This window comes from Centruroides vittatus, unplaced genomic scaffold (genome assembly GCF_030686945.1).
Source record: "Centruroides vittatus isolate TY-2023 unplaced genomic scaffold, ASM3068694v2 contig_150, whole genome shotgun sequence".
In the NCBI taxonomy this organism is placed as follows: Eukaryota; Metazoa; Arthropoda; class Arachnida; order Scorpiones; family Buthidae; genus Centruroides; species Centruroides vittatus.
This window is the reverse complement of record NW_027120928.1, coordinates 2,980,201-2,994,739: the sequence shown is the minus strand read 5'-3', so window position 1 is coordinate 2,994,739 and position 14,539 is coordinate 2,980,201. Positions and strand designations below refer to the sequence as shown.

The window sequence follows — 14,539 nt, the reverse complement described above, 5'->3', positions numbered from 1 at the left end:
TAAAAATAAAATGTATTTAATATTTTCTGTAGGAGGGAAGATATAGGATTTGAAATATTTGTCAATAATAAGAAGGACGATAAAATTCAAAAAATGTAAAATGCATTCTTGTTATTTTATTTATTGTATAAACAAAACGTTGTGACACTAAATACAAATCATGTGACTGAACCTTTAGATTTGAAGCAATAATACATTGAATCACGTGCGAGTTATCGTAATTATGACCAAAGATGACGTCAGCTGACAGTCTGAGGCTTTACTTATAATATAAGCTTGAATACATGATGTGCATAAATAAAGTTATAACGAAGAAACGATTTTCTAAATTTGCCATTTTAAATTTGGTGTACTGTATTTTTAAATCGATAAATTTTATTTATTTATTAGGTTTTTTAGGTATTTTTTCTTAATTTTTGCAAATCATTTTATAATCATTTTACTATTGTTTTATTCTATTGATTATTTGTAATTTTTTTTATGATTACAATTTCAAACTCTGATATAATCATTATTATATTTACGGCTCTGTTATACATTCGGTATCAGAGGGAAAGTATGAAGATCGATCAAAAAATGAACCCCCCCCCAATATTTTTAATATTTTGAGTCTGGGCACATTAAAACGTCGAAATATGCAAAAAAATCGATGATTTTTTTCCTGTATGGATATTAGTATGAATGTGTGAGGCGTAGATTAGTTAATCCTCTTTGAAGCTTAATAACTTCTGTGCTTTTTGTCGAAAATTTCTAAAATTTAGCACGGGGGTTTATATATTAGGGAGGTAGATGCCGTTAAATTTTTGAGGTTAAAGGTCGAATGGGTTGAAAGATAAAGGGGATCGTGTGTTGTATCTCGAGTAAGGTCGGACTTAATGACGATTTTGCTCGCTATTAGCATTTACATTTATTTATAATACCTATCCCTATCCTTAAAATTAAATTTTTTGCCATTTTATAATAATTAAAAATATAAAAAATTTTAAAATAAAATATCATAATAGATGGCGCCACACGCAGTTATAAATTTTGCCGGGAAAGTTAAGCGACTTGTTGCTGGATTTTTTTTTATATACTGTAGTTCATTTTTACAAGAGTTGAATACCTGTATCTCGATTACTTTTGTTTTAATAAGGGTATTTTGTTAGATGAAAGACGAAATAATTATAGAAATAGGTTCTTTTATCATCTCTATTTACTTCTCCAAATAATTATTTTCTGTCAAGTTTCTTCAAAGTCTTCACCAAAGAACACTATACTTTTTTCTATATCCTGATCCTGATGTCTTTTGATGTCAAATGAGGATATCATCCACAAACGCTTCTTCCTTCAAGAATTCTTTCCATCTTTTCATTTAAATCACACACAAAATAGTCCTTAAGTCAATTAACAATTGTAAAGAATAAATTTCCGTTTCATTCACTTATACTTTACACAATTTAAGTTATTCAAAATGAGATTCTTGTTGCCAATATATAAGTTATAACGCTATGACGCACTTTTATAGATTGCTGAATTACTTGCAAACTACATAATTACCGGACTTTTGGGCACACTATAGATGCTATAAGTGAATACAGATAATGCCATGCAGATGTGAACATTTATATGACTCAAATGAGAAGTTGGAAAATAATTTCATAATCTGGATGGGAGGAAAAAGTGTGAAATTCTTTAATGAATGATCTTGAAAAATGTCGAAGTAGTGTATGAAAATGGTGATTATATAATGTCGAAAAATAAATGAATATAATAAAAGAACCCATTTCAAGAATCATTTTTGTATTTCATTCATCAAAATAACCTTATTAAAACAAAAAAAAAAAAAAAAACAATACACTACCTCTTGTATTATCATGTTATCATGTATTCATGTATATTATTCCAAATTTACTTTATTTCTAATTCATCTTTTAATTGACTTATTAAATAAAATTTTATATGAAAATTATCAAATATCATTTCGACAGTTTAATTTAGATGTCTACATTATTAATTTATACTTTAACGTATATAAAAGCATTTAAGGAAAATATCCAAGAAAATTATTTAAATAGTTTTATATAGCATAAAATTTTAATTAAAATTTATTTAAATAAATAAATTACTATTGCATTAAAATTTTAATTCACAAGAAAATTTAATTGATAAATATATTTAAAAATTAGATTAAATTAAATAATTAATAGCCGTTTTAAATATTTCTGATAGAACTTTATCGATTTCCAGTTTTAGTTTATCTCGAGATATATTCTAAAAATATTTTCATAATTCATAAGATACAAGATATTTTAATTTGTAATTCGAAGCTGTCCTTTGAACATCCGAAGATCTAAGATAGTTTAACAACTGTTGTTAACGAATTTAATGATCTTTGACGGGAAAATTAGGACATTGAAAATTACTAAATCACAACAGTTTCCTTAATAATCACGCTTATTATTAACATAGAAACTTGGTAGGAAGCTTGGTTACAAGCTTTTTCAAGCTTACAACTTAGGATGATAAATGTTCGTATCAATAATAACTAAAATTCACAACCAAAAATTTCGTGAGATTACAATATATACTGTAAATCCTCCTCCCAAACAATAATACAGTTTTTATTGCACCCTGTCAATATGAATAAATTCTTAATAAATCAAGAATTTAGTTAAATTTGTTCGAAATCTTAGGATTTATAAAGATAAATATACAAAAATGTATCTCAAAAAGGATTTTTTTTTTTTTTGATGTTACGTCTCATATACTTTTCTTATAAGAGGTATGATAAAAAAGTGAAATCTCTTCTTTCTCAGAGTGCTCTAAGTGGTTGAACTCATATTTTATGCACGATATTGTTGGTTATTAAAGTATAAAATAGTGTCCTTGCTTGGCAAGCTTTTAAATATTAAATATCAAACGTCTATCCATTCGGATATAAAGGTTTTAAAATTTATATAAATGACAAATTACAGATAGTATTATTTATTTTAAATAAATTTTCCAAACTTGATGTTTACTGAATGGAATGTAAACATACCAAAATTATAAATTTATTGTTAGAAGCTTACTAAACTGTGAAATTTGAGCAATTGACCACACTAAAAATAATTTAGTTAATGCAAATTCTTAAAAAAATTAATAAATATTGCGTAGAAAGTAAATATTTATTTGATTTTTTATTAGGAAAAAAATAAGAAAAATCGATAGCATCCTTATTTTGTAGCTATTCAAAACCAAATTAAATGCATAGAAAAAACAATTAAATTTAATTATTTAATAGTTTTAATATGTAAATAAATTTATACAAATATATTTTTTTTTAATTTTAAATTTTGACAAAAAATTTTATTCAAATTTAATATAAATTTTTTTAAATGCAAAAAAATTTAATGTGAAAATTAGTCCTAAAATTTATTAATTGTTATAAAAAATAAATATATCAATTAAAAATTAGTTTAATTTCATAATTCGTGTTAATTAAATTATATTTTTTATTTTTAAATTATAATAAAATTATGGAAAAAATTATTAAATCAATTAATAAAAAATTTAACAGAAATTTCTCATAAAATCGAGTAAAAGTTGTTAAAAATTAAATTAGAATTGTTTATTGATATGTTAAAATATTTAGTTAAATAAATATATTCTAAATGAATAATATTTTATTGGAAATTCGATTTGTATAATATTTTTTTTAAATGTAAAAAAGCCATTATATATTTATCTCTGTTTACTGCTCTCTCCAATTTCGATTTTTTAAAAATTTTTAAAAACTTTATCTATTTAAAATCTTTATACTTTGGCCATTAAATTCGTAAAAAAACGAAAAGAAATTCATGATGAATTTTTAAAGTAAAACTTTCCTTTACAATATGAGATTATTTTTTCAATTTACATTGCGTGTCAAATGCAAATAAAAGAATAAACTAAATGGAAATTTTATGTTATCTTTTAGATTAGATTGTTAATTAATTGAACATAATACTAATTCTCTATGTTCTAATTTAATTTTCTCTGATCGTAATCGTGAGTTGTGTATATAATTGGAAAATTAGTAATTTAGCCCTATATTCTATAATAGAAATTTACTAAGTCTTAGTTAAATACATATGCACCCAGGCCCGGATTTTAGGCATGTTTCGACTTAATCTCTAACTTATAAGAGGCCGTATTATCAAAGAATAATGTATAAACCCCTAAAACCCTTTCCTCTGCCTTTACCCCCTGATTTTTAAAATGTGCTCTTGCATCTCTGTAAAAACATGGTTATTATTATTATTATTTATTTATTTATATAAGAGGTTGAGCACGCTTAAGTTTTAACTACGAGAGGCTACTCGTTTAAGTTGTATCTAAAATTAGGCACGAACTTTCTACCCAGGGAGTAGCCAAGTTAAACGATTAAGTAAGACTCTCCAAAATTATATCGGCTCGAAACTCGAATATAAAGTTATGAATGAGTTTTGGGAATGTAATAAAGTGCAGTCTATGAAGAAATTTTTCATTATAAAATCTGTAATTCTGTTACTAATTAAATGTGTATTTTTAAATCTCACACTCTAACCATTGCTTTAAACTTAGCTCTTGTAGCATGAGACTTTAAGATGTAGCTTGTTTATAGTATGTGTAGATCAGTTTTCGCCAATATAAAAATATTTTTAGATTATTTATTTATTTATCTACAGAAATTAGAGGCCCTAAAGAGCCACTGATTGCTGTTCTCAACGATCTAACATCAAACTGTATACAGAGAACTTACAACTAACAAAAATAAAAAAAGTAGATATATAAGCATATGGATAAAATATTTTATTTTTTAATTCGAATATTCACAATTTAAATCCTATAAATTGTATATAAAATCTCTTTTACATCTTAATTTTTCTTAAAAATCGTTGTAAAGCGAGCCATTGTATTTTCTCACAGCTTCAGAGTCGTAAATTGGGATGAAATTTTGAGAATTTAGTCTCTTCGTCACATAATACCAGTTAGAGATGTTTTTTAAACAAATTTTTGTACATTTTAAACACATTTTATGTATTCATAATAGAAAATTTACTCCAGTTATAAAGTCAATGGATTGTAAAATTAGAGGTAATAAACCGAAATGTGTTGTTTACATCGTGGTTTATTTTAATCACTCCACTGGAATAACTCGGAGAATAAGCATCCTAAAAACGTTCATTAAACCGGATATATTAAACTTCAAGTGGGTCACAATACAGCGCTCAACACCACCGATCTCGAGCGTACAAAATTGAATTGTACGCGTGTGAATTGTATTTTTTGAACCCCCAAGAATTAGGGTCTCAAAAAATCTCGAGCGTACAAATTTATTCCTCGCCGAGCGAGAAACCTACTGAATTGGCTCTACAATTCAAACACGTAATAGTGCAATACTATAAATCTATATATAACTACATGTTTTTAAATGGGAACCCGTATTTTTTATTGCATATTACACAAAAGAGTTTATTTGGAACATTTCCAAAAGGTGCACTTATCAGGGGTTACGATCCTTTTAACTTTCTGACTGCCACACCGCGCGTGCGGTCTGACGATATCTGTGAAGTTCAATGAAAAAAAGAAAGAAAATTGACGTGGCACAGTACAATGGCGGGATCGCTGGACGTGAGTTTACCTGACATTTATTTGTGGGAATATTTAAAGAATGTTGTTTATGAACAGGAATCAACTAGTAAAGATATAATAAGGAGAATTTTAACAGCTTGTACAGACATATCACAGAACGTGTTACTAAAAACTGACATTTTCAACAGAGAATTGACTTAAGAACATCGTGTGCAATAGGAGAAAACTGTGAGAAGCAAGTGGAATCACGTTAATTAATTAAACCTTTAATAGTTTAATCAACACGAAAATGTCTTGAGAAAGTTTAAGGTGACTTGCTTAAAATGTTTTCTTTTTATCAGAAGATTGATGGCTTTAACGCAATGAGGCACGAAATTTTGTATCAGTTTATTATTTGAAGATAAAGAATGGTCATCAAATAATAATGGTTTCATAGTAATTTATTTAGCATAACTTCTGAAAAGTTCATCTTTCGGAAAAAAATTCTTCCAGATAAACGTTTGTTTGTTTTTTTTCTGTAGATTAATAATATGAAATTAAAGATGGGAGTTCCCACTTATGAAAGTAAAGTTCGCCCCTTTCCCCCCACCGAATGTAGCGCCATCTATGATGAAACCTATAGCGCTCTCTTGTGGTCTGCTTAAAGACTAACAAGTTTGGTTCAATGATTTTTTTCAGGGTGCATATTTTTCGAGTTATTTCGGTGGATTGATTAAAATGGCCACCCTATATACAACAACGAATTTTTTGCAGTATGTCTGGCCAGTCCTAGTCATTTTTTCATCTTCTATGGTGAATGCTCTCATGATTTTATGGAAAATAGATGAAATGATCAAGAGGAATCTCCAACTCAAGGATATCGAACGGACAAATTGATTTACGTATCATTTTACCCTTCATTACAATTTCTCTCTCTTTCTACATACATGCATAAAAAAAGAATAAGCGTTGTTAGAAAAAATAAACAGGAAAATAATAAAACAAACATTACTAAAATAATGGCCGACATCTTTGTCCAAAAGAATCTTTAGACGTTCCGCTTTCCGCGCAGGACCAGTTAAAGATTTAAAGATTCAAATCTTACACATATATGTGGGACCAACATTAGTTTAAAATTTAAAAAATTTTTGCTGTTGTTTTTTTTTCTTTTCTCAAAGTTGATTACGTGCAGATAAGCCCCTCAAACGCGGATCCCGACCAATCCTAAGACATTGGACAGACGATTAGGAGAAAAGTAAAAGGCAAACGTCAGTGAATTCCAGAAGAAAGAAGGAGAAGAGAGAACCGAGAGAATGAATAAGCATAAGTATTTCGAGCCTGGATTGATGTTCGTCTTTAGAGTAACGTCGCATATTGAAGGTTTAGTTGGTTTATTCGTACACTGCAATCCCACGCATGGGCGATCTACTGAGGGATGCCTCCCGGGAGAACTTTTATGGAAAACTTGTCTCTATCTAGGTGTTACAAACACGAAGAAAACTCGAAAAACTCTACGTGGCAAGCCCATTGGCCGGGCACGAACCCACGACCAGTGTTTGGTAGTTCACTTGAAACTTTACTATTTCGAGAAAGATGTATTATGCATAGACGTGCCCCATTAAAAGTATTAAGTTATATTGAAAAAATAATTTACGTGAAAATTTTATTGACATTAATCATAAGTTTTGTTACTGGTGATCATTTTGTATTTTATTTTTAAAATTTTTAAACGAATTGACAATTTTAATTATATTAGTTAATGAATCAAATATATGTAAATTTTGATATTGCATAACAATTTTGACATAAAAAGTGTTTGAAAACTACAAAAATAACAATTAAGTTTTTTGACAGTTTTTATGTGTTTTTAAACACTCGTTTATGGAGAAGATACAACTTTGTACGTAATAATTTATTTTATAAATCAATATAAAATATCCTATGATAAAAATTCAAGTTAAATGCGTGCTGTGTACGTGAAATGCTTTTTTATAAGTGTAGAAAGCTTAAAAATAAAAATTAAATATAATTAATCTTTGTACATCAAGTAAAATTAGAGAAAACGAAGAAACGATGAACTGAGTAGTGTTTAGAGGGAACTCAAATTTTATTTCATTTTTAAAAAATAATGGACTAATTGGCAAAAATTTTCATCCAGGCATCGTCACATGTTTTACGAATATAATTTTAAGGGTAGTTTAGGTTAATAGTGACTTTGACAATGCAAATTGTTACTCATTGATGACTTAGATATCGCTTGTATACGATTTTTTTGTTTCTGATAGCAAAAGTACACACTAAAAATATAAATATTGTGTTACTGCATCTATCTCTTTGCTTTTTAAAAATAATTACATAATTTATCAGTGATTTACGATTGGAAAATCTAATAAAACACAAATTTACTACTTTAATTCACTTATGACTATTGTTTAAAAAAATGTGAAAAAATATAAGTGAGTTTTACTCAAAAGAGGACGAAGAATATTATTTTAATATGATTTTTATAATTATATTAATCGTAAGAAAATTATTCTTATTTCTTCTCAGAAAAAAATTTCATTGCTGGTTTCTTTTTTTTTCGATGGTTATTTCTCCACGTCATTGATTATAATTGAATGTTTTCTGTTTATTCAAGCGTGGAATCTTTCGCACACTTTTTGAACAAGAATTGTAATTTAAACAATGCTCGGAAATTAATTATATATTTTCTTTATTTATTGTATAAGACACAGATTTCAATAATGGTGGCATGATTTACAGAAGTGTACGTTCATCTTTCGGGTTAACGAATTTAATAAAAGAATTTTAAAAAATATATTTATGTAGTAAGGAGTTTTAACTCGTAAATCAATAAAAATGATTTAAAATATATTATTTATTAATTTTTTAATGGTTATTAATTAAATTAGGCAAAGTGACTAAAATTAGCACCTTATTAAGACGTGTTTTGTTCATTAAATATAATTAACATATAATTTCCAACTGTGGATTTAATTATAATACACTTATACTTCTATAATATATATATTATTAATTTTTAGATACTTTTTTCGTAAATGAATAAATTATTTAGTACATTAACGCTTCTCTCTATCTTTTCTCCAATTGTCAATGATGTAAATCTTTAGTTTCATAAATTTGATTGAAGTGTTTTCAATTCTATAATACGGGAGGTTATTGAATTTAAGAAACGATTGCTAAAACATGAAACGTATAATTTAATAGTGCAGTCGATCAAAATATCGGCCAAGTAATTACATTCTGTTTAAACTTTTTAAATAATTACTCGAGAGAATTGTGTAACTTTTGTGTTGAGAAAGAAATTGTGGATGCCTGGCATATTCTGGCTAAATGTGGGCGTCTTAAAGTGTTACGTAAAGAAATCTTTGGTTGCGAAGTTCTTACCAGGGGGCGTGATTCCTCTACTATAAATCTAGCCTTGTTGTTAGTGCTGTTTGGGAGCATCTGTCAGTGCTGTGTCTTCGATACTAATTTTTTTTCTATTTATAGTTATAGGTAAGTCTTTACAATTATGGCGGTTAATCCGAAAAGAAAGTCGTTTTCACCGAGTTTAACGGAAGGAGAGACCAGCAGTAAAAAGAAATCTTTGAAGAGTCGCGAGGAGGAAGAATTTGCATATCTTCTGGAAGGAGAAAATTTTAACCTCGAAGAGGGTATGCGTGTTCTGTTGCGTTTACATTTTTCCATGAATTCTAAGGTTGATGAACTTATTTCAAGATTAAATTATGTATCGGAATGGTTAAAAAATTTGGATGAAGGTTTGGGTGACTTAGATACCAGATTAGAGATATTGGAAAAATTGGCTGATAAAAATTGTGGTTTAAGCGATCAAAGTAATGTTACGAGAAAGTTTAATGATATTACTCGAGAACTTGATTTTTTGGATAACCAACGTCGTATAAATAATGTTGTCATTTCCGGTCTAGAAGAGGTACGGGATGAATCATTTCTAGAAACGAAAGAGAAAATAGTTGAATTTGCTACGCGAGTCTTACAGATGCCCGACATTAAGATTGGTAGGGCAATGAGAGTGGGAAAGAAAAAGGCTAATTCCCCTAGATTAATTATTTGTACTTTTGTTGATTATTATGAAAAAATGAACTTTAAGAAACGAATTCTGGAATTAAAACCGGATGGTGTTTATGTAAATGATGACTTTTCTCCTAGATTGAGAAATATTAGATTTAAGCTTCGTGATTTCGGTAGACAGTCAAAACTTTCTGGAGCGCGAATGGTAAAAGTAGTTTATGAAAAAATTATTATTGACGGAACGAAGTACTTTTACGATGTTGACTGTGACCAGGTTAAGCCTGTCTCATCCTAGCAATTGCCGGATAGGGGTACTTCCTTTTTAATTTGGAATTGTGCTGGTTTGTTTAATAAACCCGAGTTTTTTTGGAAGTATCTATTGCAGTACGATATTATATTTCTTTCTGAAACTTGGTATGGTTCTACTAATAGAAATTCGGAGGTAACTGATTGTTTGCAAGGTTATAATCTCTACTTTGGTAAGGCTTTTAAGTTACATACGAAAGGTCGTTATTGTGCAGGTTGGTTATTGGCAATAAGATCCTCTTTTCCCTGCGTTGTTATTTATCAAGATAACTTTCTAATACTTGTCAAATTTGGTGCCGAACTTGGTAATATTTTGGTATGTTTTGTTTATTTTAGGGAAAATGACTGGCAGTCTATTTTTGAAACTTTAATTGGTTTGATATTACATGACAAGAATGTAATGATTGCTGGTGATTTTAATGCTAGGATTGGATTGGGGAATATAATTTCTGACGCTTTTTGCAATTCTTTTGGTATTGTTTGTCCTTTGCATAGGAATTCGAAAGACTTGGTGATTGATTCTTTTGGTAGAAAGTTGCTTCATCTATGTGATGATTTGAATTTGATTATTGGTAATGGAAGATGTTTAGGTGATGAAGCGGGTGAATATTCTTTTATCTCTAGTCGTGGCTGTTCAGTTATTGATCTGGTCATAGTTTCTCCGTTAATTTGGAAAGATATTCTCTCTTTAACGATGGGTCAGTTTTTGGATTCCGACCATAACCCTTTGATTTTACGACTGGCCTGTGGAAATGATAGATCGGTTTCTTTAGAGAAGAGGCAGAGGATTAATAGATTGTTCTGGGATGAATCTAGAAAGGATGAATTAAGGTTGGCTTTGGAGGAAATATGTGTCTTGAATGGGTTTGATTCAATGGAAGACCTGAGTAATCTTCTTTTTAATTTGGCTTGTAAGTGTGGATTTAATATTAGGAGACATAAGAATTCTTTTTCGTGGTTCGATTCGGACTGTAGGATGTTAATTTGCGCTAGGAATAGAGCCTGGAGATCTTTTAGAAAGAGTAATGATTCTAATGATCGTTTGCGTTTTGTTATGTTACGAAGTTTGGCGAAGCGATTTTGCATTGCGAAAAAAAAATTATTTGCTGGAAAAATTCAAAATTGTTTCGGGAAAGATAATAGGCTTTTTTGGAATTATTTCCGACACGTTAAGCGGACTAAGTCTTGTAATTTCTGCTTTATATCTATTGATGATTGGTTTCATCACTTTTTTAATTTATTTGGTTCCCTGGACCCTTATTTTGTTGATTTTTCTATTTTTAATTATTGTAGGAATTGGTATGATGAACTTTTGGACCATGAACTTTGTGCAGGTGAGCTTAATGATGCTCTGAGGAGGTATAAGCCAAATAAAGCGCCAGGTTTTGACGGGATCCCGATGGAATTTTGGAATTTTGAGACTCTGAGACCACATATTTTGTGTCTTTTTTCAAAGATTTTTGATACTGGGATAATACCGGAGTCTTGGAAGACGAGTATTCTAATTCCGATTTTTAAGAATGGTAGGAAGGATGTTCCTGGTAATTATAGAGGTATATGGCTATCATCTTGTGTTTCGAAATTGTTTTGTATTATTTTGTATAGAAGACTGATTAGGTGGTTAGAAGTTAATAATATATTGCATGAGAATCAGGCAGGATTCCGAGCTAGTTATTCCACATTGGATAATATTTTTGTTTTGTACACGGTTATTCAGAAAACTTTTTTACGGAAACGGAGGAAGGTGTATGCTTTTTTTGTGGATTTATCTTCTGCGTTTGACAGAGTTTGTAGGAACTTGCTGTGGTCTAAGATGTTGCGTTATGGTTTCAGTTATAAATTTATATCTTTACTTGTTGCTTTGTATGAAAATTCCTCGTTTATGGTAAGAGATGGTGGGAACTGTTCGCCATTAATGTTTTCTAAGACTGGTGTTAAGCAGGGCTGTATTTTGAGTCCAATCTTGTTTGGTATTTTTTTGAACGATCTCTTTGGTTTTATTAATTCTTCTGGTGATGGTATAGAAATAGATGGTTTCCAAATTAAAATACTAGCTTATGCAGACGATATTGTAATTTTATCTGACTCTGTGATTGGACTTCAAAGATTGATTGATAAATTCGCAATTTATTTAGATGAAAATGGTTTGAAATTGAATTTGAATAAGTCCAAGATTGTTGTTTTTCGAAGAGGAGGTAAGAGTGCGAGGGCAGATAAATGGTGGTTTAAGGGTTCTCCAATTCAAGTTGTCTCTAATTACAAATATTTGGGTGTTACATTTTCGTCTAATGGTTTATTCCATACGCATTACACTAATAAGAGAACTCATGCCAGATTATTGATGAATAAAGTCATTCAGTTGGGGAGATCTGCCAAATTACGTAATCTGAGAGATTATTTACGTCTATTGAAAACTGTGGTATTGCCCTCTTTGTTATATGCTTCAGAGATTTGGGGTTTTAATCTGACTAATGGTGATGGTATACAGACTGAATTTATTAAAAACTTATTTTATTTACCTCGTTGTACACCAGGTTATTTAATTATGATGGAATGTGCTTTGACCCCTATAAAACTTATAATATTTAGTAGGATAAGAAATTGGATTAATAGAATTTCTAAGCTCGATGATCATCGTCTGAGTAAGGTTTGTCTGAAATTTATACTTAACAAAAAGTCTATAGATTGGACACGTTATCTTATAGATACATGCAATAATCATGGTATTAATTTTATTAATGATGATTTGGATCTAATGGACTGGTCTCTTCTCCTTGTAAACATTTTTGATAATTTTTTATATAATATAAATGAAAAAATAAGTAAAAGCGTATATAATTGTTGGTATAAGAATTTGAATGTTACGTTTTTTGATAATTCTTTATATAATCAAGATGTTTCCCTTAATATTTTGTGTTTATTTATACAGGCTAGGTGTAATTCGTTAAACTTTTTAAATAATTACTCGAGAGAATTGTGTAACTTTTGTGTTGAGAAAGAAATTGTGGATGCCTGGCATATTCTGGCTAAATGTGGGCGTCTTAAAGTGTTACGTAAAGAAATCTTTGGTTGCGAAGTTCTTACCAGGTTTTTTTTCCTTAAAATTTTATCGAAACCTTGTTATAAATTTAATGTATTTTGTTTTCTAAGAAAATCTGTTAAAATTTTGTTTTAGGGGGCGTGATTCCTCTACTATAAATCTAGCCTTGTTGTTAGTGCTGTTTGGGAGCATCTGTCAGTGCTGTGTCTTCGATACTAATTTTTTTTCTATTTATAGGTAAGCAATTTGCCATTTTGGTTTCTATTTTTTAGTATTTTGTATTATATTGACAGATGCTCCCGATCTTTAAACTTTATTTAATTACTGTATTTGATTTTGTAAATTTTATATCATTTATTTTACAACTGAATTGTTATTTATCATTGTATAATTTTGTTTGATTATGTTTATTGTATTTAAGTGTTTTGTTTGAACGCTTCTCTCTATCTTTTCTCCAATTGTCAATGATGTAAATCTTTAGTTTCATAAATTTGATTGAAGTGTTTTCAATTCTATAATACGGGAGGTTATTGAATTTAAGAAACGATTGCTAAAACATGAAACGTATAATTTAATAGTGCAGTCGATCAAAATATCGGCCAAGTAATTACATTCTGTTTCCACTCAAATGAAGAAATAAAAGGGTGTGATTGAAATTTTACTATTTTGTAATTATGAAGAGGTTCTTGATATTAAACATTAATCATGTTTTGTGTGAGATGACGAAGAAATAAAAAAATTCTGTCAAGAAAAGCACGTTGAAAGATTCATCAACCTTCAATCGACTTTCGCATTACACGATTCCCTTCGTTTCAGAAAAATTTCAAATCTTTTATTGGGAATTAATTTTTATTTAGTTCAATATAAAGAAATTTAAACTATTTTTTGCCAGTTGACAATGATTAGTACATATTTTCTGTATAAGGACAATGGTTTTATAAAGTAATTCATCTGGAGTCCGAAGACATCTTTAAGAACATAAATACTTATCATCATTCATTCTAAAAAATATTCTTTAAAGATACACATTAATACACAATGATTTGTTTTTATGATGTTTTTTTCTTGGAATTAGCTTTAATAAATTTTCTTTCATTAAAAGTCTTTCACAAGAGAATCTCGTTAATCCACTCTCTTTAATTATTGATGATTATTATCTATCTTAATAAGGTTTATTATCTTAAATTACCATTCTATCAATTCATTTATCTTCTTTGGGTTTAATTAGTTGTCGTCTAGCGCTAATTCGTAACAAAATCGATTAGAAATCATAAATTAAAGTCAAAAAGTGGGCTTTAAAATTCGTTACTCCTGTCTATCTCTTGCTATTTTAAAGATAGTAATATCGTTATTATTTACATTAATATACTAAATTACAAGAAGTAAGAACAATAACACTTTATCATAAAGTAAATATGAAAACTCATGAAGATCGGATCTTTCAAGATGACAGTTACGCCCCTTATTGCTTAGCCATGGAACAAAATAGATGAATTAATAGCATTAAAATCATTCGGTAAAAGTCCTAAATTAAAAAAAAATCCTTGTGTTTATATATCTTATATTTAGTATTCAAATGTATCT

General features: G+C 28.9%; 1 protein-coding gene and 1 long non-coding RNA gene across 2 annotated transcripts in view; both read left to right on the top strand.

Annotated features, from left to right (window-relative positions):
• Positions 1-14,539, top strand: part of LOC136968636 (guanylate cyclase 32E) — a 173,630-nt gene that overhangs the window by 112,295 nt on the left and 46,796 nt on the right. The gene's annotated exons all lie outside the window — the stretch shown is intronic.
• Positions 9,104-13,154, top strand: LOC136968639 (uncharacterized). Its single transcript, XR_010879683.1, has 3 exons — positions 9,104-9,233; positions 12,845-13,002; positions 13,091-13,154. It is a non-coding gene; the product is annotated as an uncharacterized lncRNA (long non-coding RNA).